The sequence below is a fragment of the Schistocerca americana genome, unplaced genomic scaffold (genome assembly GCF_021461395.2).
Source record: "Schistocerca americana isolate TAMUIC-IGC-003095 unplaced genomic scaffold, iqSchAmer2.1 HiC_scaffold_1567, whole genome shotgun sequence".
Lineage (NCBI taxonomy): Eukaryota > Metazoa > Arthropoda > Insecta > Orthoptera > Acrididae > Schistocerca > Schistocerca americana.
The window spans coordinates 7,501-15,000 of record NW_025725653.1 but is presented as its reverse complement, the minus strand read 5'-3'; the positions used below and the strand labels follow the sequence as shown (position 1 = coordinate 15,000).

Genomic DNA, 7,500 nt, shown 5'->3' with positions numbered 1-7,500 from the left:
TAGCAGGCTAGAGTCTCGTTCGTTATCGGAATTAACCAGACAAATCGCTCCACCAACTAAGAACGGCCATGCACCACCACCCACCGAATCAAGAAAGAGCTATCAATCTGTCAATCCTTCGGTGTCCGGGCCTGGTGAGGTTTTCCCGTGTTGAGTCAAATTAAGCCGCAGCTCCACTCTGGTGGTGCCCTTCCGTCAATTCCTTTAAGTTTCAGCTTTGCAACCATACTTCCCCCGGAACCCAAAAGCTTTGGTTTCCCGGAGGCTGCCCCGCCGAGTCATCGGAGGAACTGCGGCGGATCGCTGGCTGGCATCGTTTATGGTTAGAACTAGGGCGGTATCTGATCGCCTTCGAACCTCTAACTTTCGTTCTTGATTAATGAAAACATACTTGGCAAATGCTTTCGCTTCTGTTCGTCTTGCGACGATCCAAGAATTTCACCTCTAACGTCGCAATACGAATGCCCCGCCTGTCCCCTATTAATCATTACCCTCGGGTTCCGAAAACCAACAAAATAGAACCGAGGGTCCTATTCCATTATTCCATGCACACAGTATTCAGGCGGGCTTGCCTGCTTTAAGCACTCTAATTTGTTCAAAGTAAACGTGCCGGCCCACCGAGACACTCACTCAAGAGCACCCTGGTAGGATTGCAACGGGGTCCGCCTCGGGACGCACGAGCACGCACGAGGCGCGTCGCACGCCTTCAGCTCGCCCCACCGGCAGGACGTCCCACGATACATGCCAGTTAAACACCGACGGGCGGTGAACCAACAGCGTGGGACACAAATCCAACTACGAGCTTTTTAACCGCAACAACTTTAATATACGCTATTGGAGCTGGAATTACCGCGGCTGCTGGCACCAGACTTGCCCTCCAATAGATACTCGTTAAAGGATTTAAAGTGTACTCATTCCGATTACGGGGCCTCGGATGAGTCCCGTATCGTTATTTTTCGTCACTACCCTCCCCGTGCCGGGAGGTGGGTAATTTGCGCGCCTGCTGCCTTCCTTGGATGTGGTAGCCGTTTCTCAGGCTCCCTCTCCGGAATCGAACCCTGATTCCCCGTTACCCGTTACAAACATGGTAGGCGCAGAACCTACCATCGACAGTTGATAAGGCAGACATTTGAAAGATGCGTCGCCGGTACGAGGACCGTGCGATCAGCCCAAAGTTATTCAGAGTCACCAAGGCAAACGGACCGGACGAGCCGACCGATTGGTTTTGATCTAATAAAAGCGTCCCTTCCATCTCTGGTCGGGACTCTGTTTGCATGTATTAGCTCTAGAATTACCACAGTTATCCAAGTAACGTGGGTACGATCTAAGGAACCATAACTGATTTAATGAGCCATTCGCGGTTTCACCTTAATGCGGCTTGTACTGAGACATGCATGGCTTAATCTTTGAGACAAGCATATGACTACTGGCAGGATCAACCAGGGAGCTGCGTCAACTAGAGCTGAGCAGCCGGCCGCCCGGGAGTGTGTCCCGGGGGGCCCGCGCGAACACGCAAGCGTCCGCTCAATTATTCTGCAAACAGGAGGAGGCTGAAGCTCCCCTGCACCATACACCTCGAAACCCTCTCAGGTCCCGGCGGCGCGCAGCGCCGTCCTAAGTACTTGGTCGGGTTCGAGAGAGGCGCAATCGCCCGGAGTTTGGCGAGTAGACGCTTTAGGTGCGACCACCCGTGCTCCCAACTGAGCTTGCCGCTGCCGACAGAGGCCCGGGAGCGTGCTGTCGTGGCATTGCCGGCGGGAGACAACACGCGCCACCTACGGTGACCGGCAGCTCCAACGCCAGCGCCACAGAAGGACAAAAGCCCCACTTGGGTGCCGAAGCGAACTCTCCCAGCACAGCGCACGCGCCAACACGTCCGCACAGCTGCGATACAAACCACCTGCGAGAACCGCAGAGGCGACCGAGCAGCAGACGGCGTCGCGGCGCCGAGCGCCGGGCGGCGGCGCATCCTCAGCGCACACAGTCCTCAATCGGACCAGCACACTGCAGATGTCCACCGCGCTTCGCACCGGGCCCGCGAGGACCTACTTTGGCCGCACGGCGCCGCGTGCAGGGTGCGCCGGCGCGCAGCTGCGCCGCCTGCCGCCTCCGTCGGCCGGCGCGCCTGCCACTGGCCGCCCCCACCAGCCGGCTGTAGCGCGTGCGCCCACGCACCGCACGGCCAACACGCCGGGAGGCCCCCCCTCACCGGCCGGGGACGGTCCCACCCAGCCACCGCCGCGTATCGCTTCACACCCACATGCCATTCACGTTCGTGGGCATGGTGGGTATCGCTGCAACAACCGGTTGGTAGCTCAACCGATCGTCGCCATCACTGATTCACCCCTAGCGAGAACAACCGCACCACAACGGTTTTACCAGTTGTTCATTTGCGTAACGTCACCAGCAAACGTAGGCGTCCATCGCCATTTGCAAATTCAACGATTGTTGCATGCCTGTGTCAGGTGTCACGACACACTGTCTGCCCACATACACGCAACAACATGTCCACGCTTAGCGAACACGTGGAAGGTGGCCCCCGTACGTATGCGATGTCATTGCGCGAACGACTGTCAACCGGCCTCTGTCGCATGTCGCAGATGTGGAACGCAGTGCACCGTGCTATCACGGTGTGTGAGAAGACGACTACGTCTGACAACACGCGCCACTACATCAACAGACGGCTCATGCTGATCGCCATCCAGGGCATACCACACTGCAATCCAGCTCTTATAGGGAGACGACACGTAGCTGAGTGCACAACATTTGGACCGCATGGTTCGCCGTTGTTGGCGCAGTCGTTGTACGGTCACATGTACCACGATGTATCATTCAGTACATGAGGACCAATGTGCAGTACAGTGTGTGATTTGGACGTACAACATCAGCGGACAGTTGACACAGGCCGTACCACAGCGTAGGCTAAGTGCTTCGCCATGCGAATGCCAATGAACAACTGCAAATGCCAATGAACAACTGCAAAGGGCATTGAGCATGTACGTCCTGCTGCCATCCACATTACAGTGTATAGCTGCAAGGTGTTTAACATGAAGCGATACACTGGGGACCGGGCAGTGCGAGTAGCAAACTATATTGCGGGGGTTGCAGTTAGGCAACACTACACTAATTTAACGCGTCGTATGACAATTACAGAGCAGGTTAAGGCCCAACGTGTGTTGGGTTAAGGCCCAACGTGTGTTGGGTTAAGGCCCAACGTGGGGTTGGGGTTAAGGCCCAACGTGTGTTGGGTTACGGCCCAACGTGTGTTGGGTTAAGGCCCAACGTGTGTTGGGTTAAGGCCCAACGTGTGTTGGGTTACGTTAAGGGGCAATGTGGGTTACGTTAAGGGGCAATGTGAGTTACGTTAAGGGGCAATGTGGGTTACGTTACGGCGCAATATAGGTTACGTTACGGCGCAATATAGGTTACGTTAAGGGGCAATGTGGGTTACGTTACGGCGCAATATAGGTTACGTTACGGCGCAATATAGGTTACGTTAAGGCGCAATATCGGTTACGTTAAGGCGCAATACAGGTTACGTTAAGGCGCAATACAGGTTACGTTAAGGCGCAATACAGGTTACGTTAAGGCGCAATACAGGTTACGTTAAGGCGCAATACAGGTTACGTTAAGCGCAATACAGGTTACGTTAAGGCGCAATACAGGTTACGTTAAGGCGCAATACAGGTTACGTTAAGGCGCAATGCAGGTTACGTTAAGGCGCAATGCAGGTTACGTTAAGGCGCAATACAGGTTACGTTAAGGCGCAATGCAGGTTACGTTAAGGCGCAATGCAGGTTACGTTAAGGCGCAATACAGGTTACGTTAAGGCGCAATACAGGTTACGTTAAGGCGCAATACAGGTTACGTTAAGGCGCAATACAGGTTACGTTAAGGCGCAATACAGGTTACGTTAAGGCGCAATACAGGTTACGTTAAGGCGCAATACAGGTTACGTTAAGGCGCAATACAGGTTACGTTAAGGCGCAATACAGGTTACGTTAAGGCGCAATACAGGTTACGTTAAGGCGCAATACAGGTTACGTTTAAGGCGCAATACAGGTTACGTTAAGGCGCAATACAGGTTACGTTAAGGCGCAATACAGGTTACGTTAAGGCGCAATACAGGTTACGTTAAGGCGCAATACAGGTTACGTTAAGGCGCAATACAGGTTACGTTAAGGCGCAATACAGGTTACGTTAAGGCGCAATACAGGTTACGTTAAGGCGCAATACAGGTTACGTTAAGGCGCAATACAGGTTACGTTAAGGCGCAATACAGGTTACGTTAAGGCGCAATACAGGTTACGTTAAGGCGCAATACAGGTTAGGTTAAGGCGCAATACAGGTTAGGTTAAGGTACGACATAGGTTAGGTTAAGGTACGACCATAGGTTAGGTTAAGGTACGACATAGGTTAGGTTAAGGTACGACATAGGTTAGGTTAAGGTACGACATAGGTTAGGTTAAGGTACGACATAGGTTAGGTTAAGGTACGACATAGGTTAGGTTAAGGTACGACATAGGTTAGGTTAAGGTACGACATAGGTTAGGTTAAGGTACGACATAGGTTTAGGTTAAGGTACGACATAGGTTAGGTTAAGGTACGACATAGGTTAGGTTAAGGTACGACATAGGTTAGGTTAAGGTACGACATAGGTTAGGTTAAGGTACGACATAGGTTAGGTTAAGGTACGACATAGGTTAGGTTAAGGTACGACATAGGTTAGGTTAAGGTACGACATAGGTTAGGTTAAGGTACGACATAGGTTAGGTTAAGGTACGACATAGGTTAGGTTTAAGGTACGACATAGGTTAGGTTAAGGTACGACATAGGTTAGGTTAAGGTACGACATAGGTTAGGTTAAGGTACGACATAGGTTAGGTTAAGGTACGACATAGGTTAGGTTAAGGTACGACATAGGTTAGGTTAAGGTACGACATAGGTTAGGTTAAGGTACGACATAGGTTAGGTTAAGGTACGACATAGGTTAGGTTAAGGTACGACATAGGTTAGGTTAAGGTACGACATAGGTTAGGTTAAGGTACGACATAGGTTAGGTTAAGGTACGACATAGGTTAGGTTAAGGTACGACATAGGTTAGGTTAAGGTACGACATAGGTTAGGTTAAGGTACGACATAGGTTAGGTTAAGGTACGACATAGGTTAGGTTAGGTACGACATAGGTTAGTTAAGGTACGACATAGGGTAGGTTAAGGTACGACATAGGTTAGGTTAAGGTACGACATAGGTTAGGTTCGGTACGACATAGGTTAGGTTACGGTACGACATAGGTTAGGTTACGGTACGACATAGGTTAGGTTACGGTACGGACATAGGTTAGGTTACGGTACGACATAGGTTAGGTTACGGTACGACATAGGTTAGGTTACGGTACGACATAGGTTAGGTTACGGTACGACATAGGTTAGGTTACGGTACGACATAGGTTAGGTTACGGTACGACATAGGTTAGGTTACGGTACGACATAGGTTAGGTTACGGTACGACATAGGTTAGGTTACGGTACGACATAGGTTAGGTTACGGTACGAACATAGGTTAGGTTACGGTACGATATAGGTTAGGTTACGGTACGATATAGGTTAGGTTAAGGTACACATTGTTGTAAGGAAAGGTTTAATGGGGGGCGGGGCGGGGCGGCCGGTTTGTTGATTGTGATTATAGTAAGTGGATGCCTGCGGCATCATCTGATTTGCCACGTCAGGATGCACCTTTGGCTCATGACAGGCGGCGCTCTCATTCCATGCTTGTGGCAGACCTGTGTCTTTCATTCCTGCCATTGTTTGTGTGCTGTGAGAGGAGGCAGTATTGTGATGTTGGGTGCACCCCTGTGTAGGACATGTGTGGGTGTTGGTGGCTTGGCTGAGGCAATGGTGGTTGTCGGGTGGGTGGGATATTCTGTTTTCTGAGTGGACCCTCCCAGTCTGGTTATGACAGTGTGGATTGTCTAATGTGGCGGAGAGGATGCACTGGGTGTTGTTCCATGCTGGTGCTTACATATTGTCTGTGTGCGTGTTACAGGCAGAGAGTAGTGCGTGATAAGGGTGTGTGGCTGACGTGTGGTTGTGATTGTGAGCAGAGTCTTTCAGCATGTATACGGACAGTTGTATACATTATCTGTATTCTGATGGCTCTATCTATTACTAATCAGCGCCGTGTATACGTTTAATCCGGGGTTCCAGTCGAAACTGTTGTATCTCTGTACATTAGTGACACGGCGAGCCCGCTATGTAGTTACTCGTCTCGGCAGCTTCCACCGGTGTATGGCAAATGATTATAAGGAATCAGTCTAGTCGTCAATACCGATGGTGTGACGTCACATGTCTGGGGTGGGGGACGCTGCGCCCTTCCGGTGGGTCATGGCCTAGAAAGACTCTTCCCACGCAGGGGGGCGTGGGACTGTCATTGACTCTTCCAGGTAATATACTTGCCGTACGTTCTTGCGACTGCGAGTGCAACGCTCACCGGTACCGACATGGATGGAGCGCCTCCTAGCTGACCGCTCAGCATCGGCATTCGTACAGAGAGCAACGCGGTCGCGTCTCTAGCTCGTAACTGGTACAGCCCGCAGCTCATGTATAGGGACAGCGGGAATGTCGCATATTGGAGATAACTCTTCATGAAACGCATGTTATAGGGGTGGATTGCACATTGCGACTGCGGGAAAAAGTCCGCCGTTCATCCGCTGGAGTTGCGAGTTGGGCGGTTGGAGTGGGGCGCAGGTGGAGTGATTGCCGGTCCACGATTTCGTGCGGCAGAGGCGCTGGCGTTGGGGTGCTGTGGTCGACAGAGGACGCAGGCTTTGTGGGTGGGGTCGAAAGATGGGCACTGTGGGCCCATCGATGTCTTGGTCGGCTTGGCGTCTCATAGATGGCGGTATCGTCGTTGCAGGACGTCATGCCGCGGGAGACCTACAGATGGCGCTGTGTTTTGTGGTGCGCTCGACATGGCGGACGTAGTGTTGTCAGATTCGCATAGATGGAGGTATTGCATGTGGTTTCGCCGTATTTTCATAGATGGCGATACCGTTTTGCCGGCATGGTTGGCGTAGTTCCGTCGGATCCCTGTAGATGGAGGTGCCGTTTCTGGGCTGGATGTCAATGTCGTTGCGTCACATTCGCATAGGTGGCGGCATCGTCGTAATACCTCGCCCACTACGGACTTATCACCACCCACACTAGCCGCCCCGGGGACTTGCCAACGACACACCCTATCCCAAGTCTATTTTCTTGCGGAGCATCATGTGTTATTATATTTTATTTCACATCCATAGTGGAGTGGTATTGTAGGTCACCGTACTGCGGTGGACGCTGTGTTACCACGGGACGGCGAAAACGTACCGTCGACCGCCGGGCACCGCCCGACACCCGCCCGACGACGCCGCCTCCGCGCGGCGCGCCGGCCGGTGGGCCGACATCGACCGTCCGGCACCCATCGCGGCACCCATCGCCGGTCGCCAAAGCGATACGCTGTAGCG

At 52.3% G+C, this 7,500-nt stretch overlaps 1 non-coding gene across 1 annotated transcript in view; it reads right to left on the bottom strand.

Annotated features, from left to right (window-relative positions):
* LOC124569945 overlaps window positions 1–1,446 on the bottom strand; it is a 1,913-nt gene extending 467 nt beyond the window's left edge. The window contains exon 1 of the ribosomal RNA XR_006971370.1: window positions 1–1,446. This exon is cut by the window's left edge and continues 467 nt beyond it. This is a non-coding gene — a ribosomal RNA (small subunit ribosomal RNA).
* Between the last annotated feature and the right edge of the window lie 6,054 nt (window positions 1,447–7,500).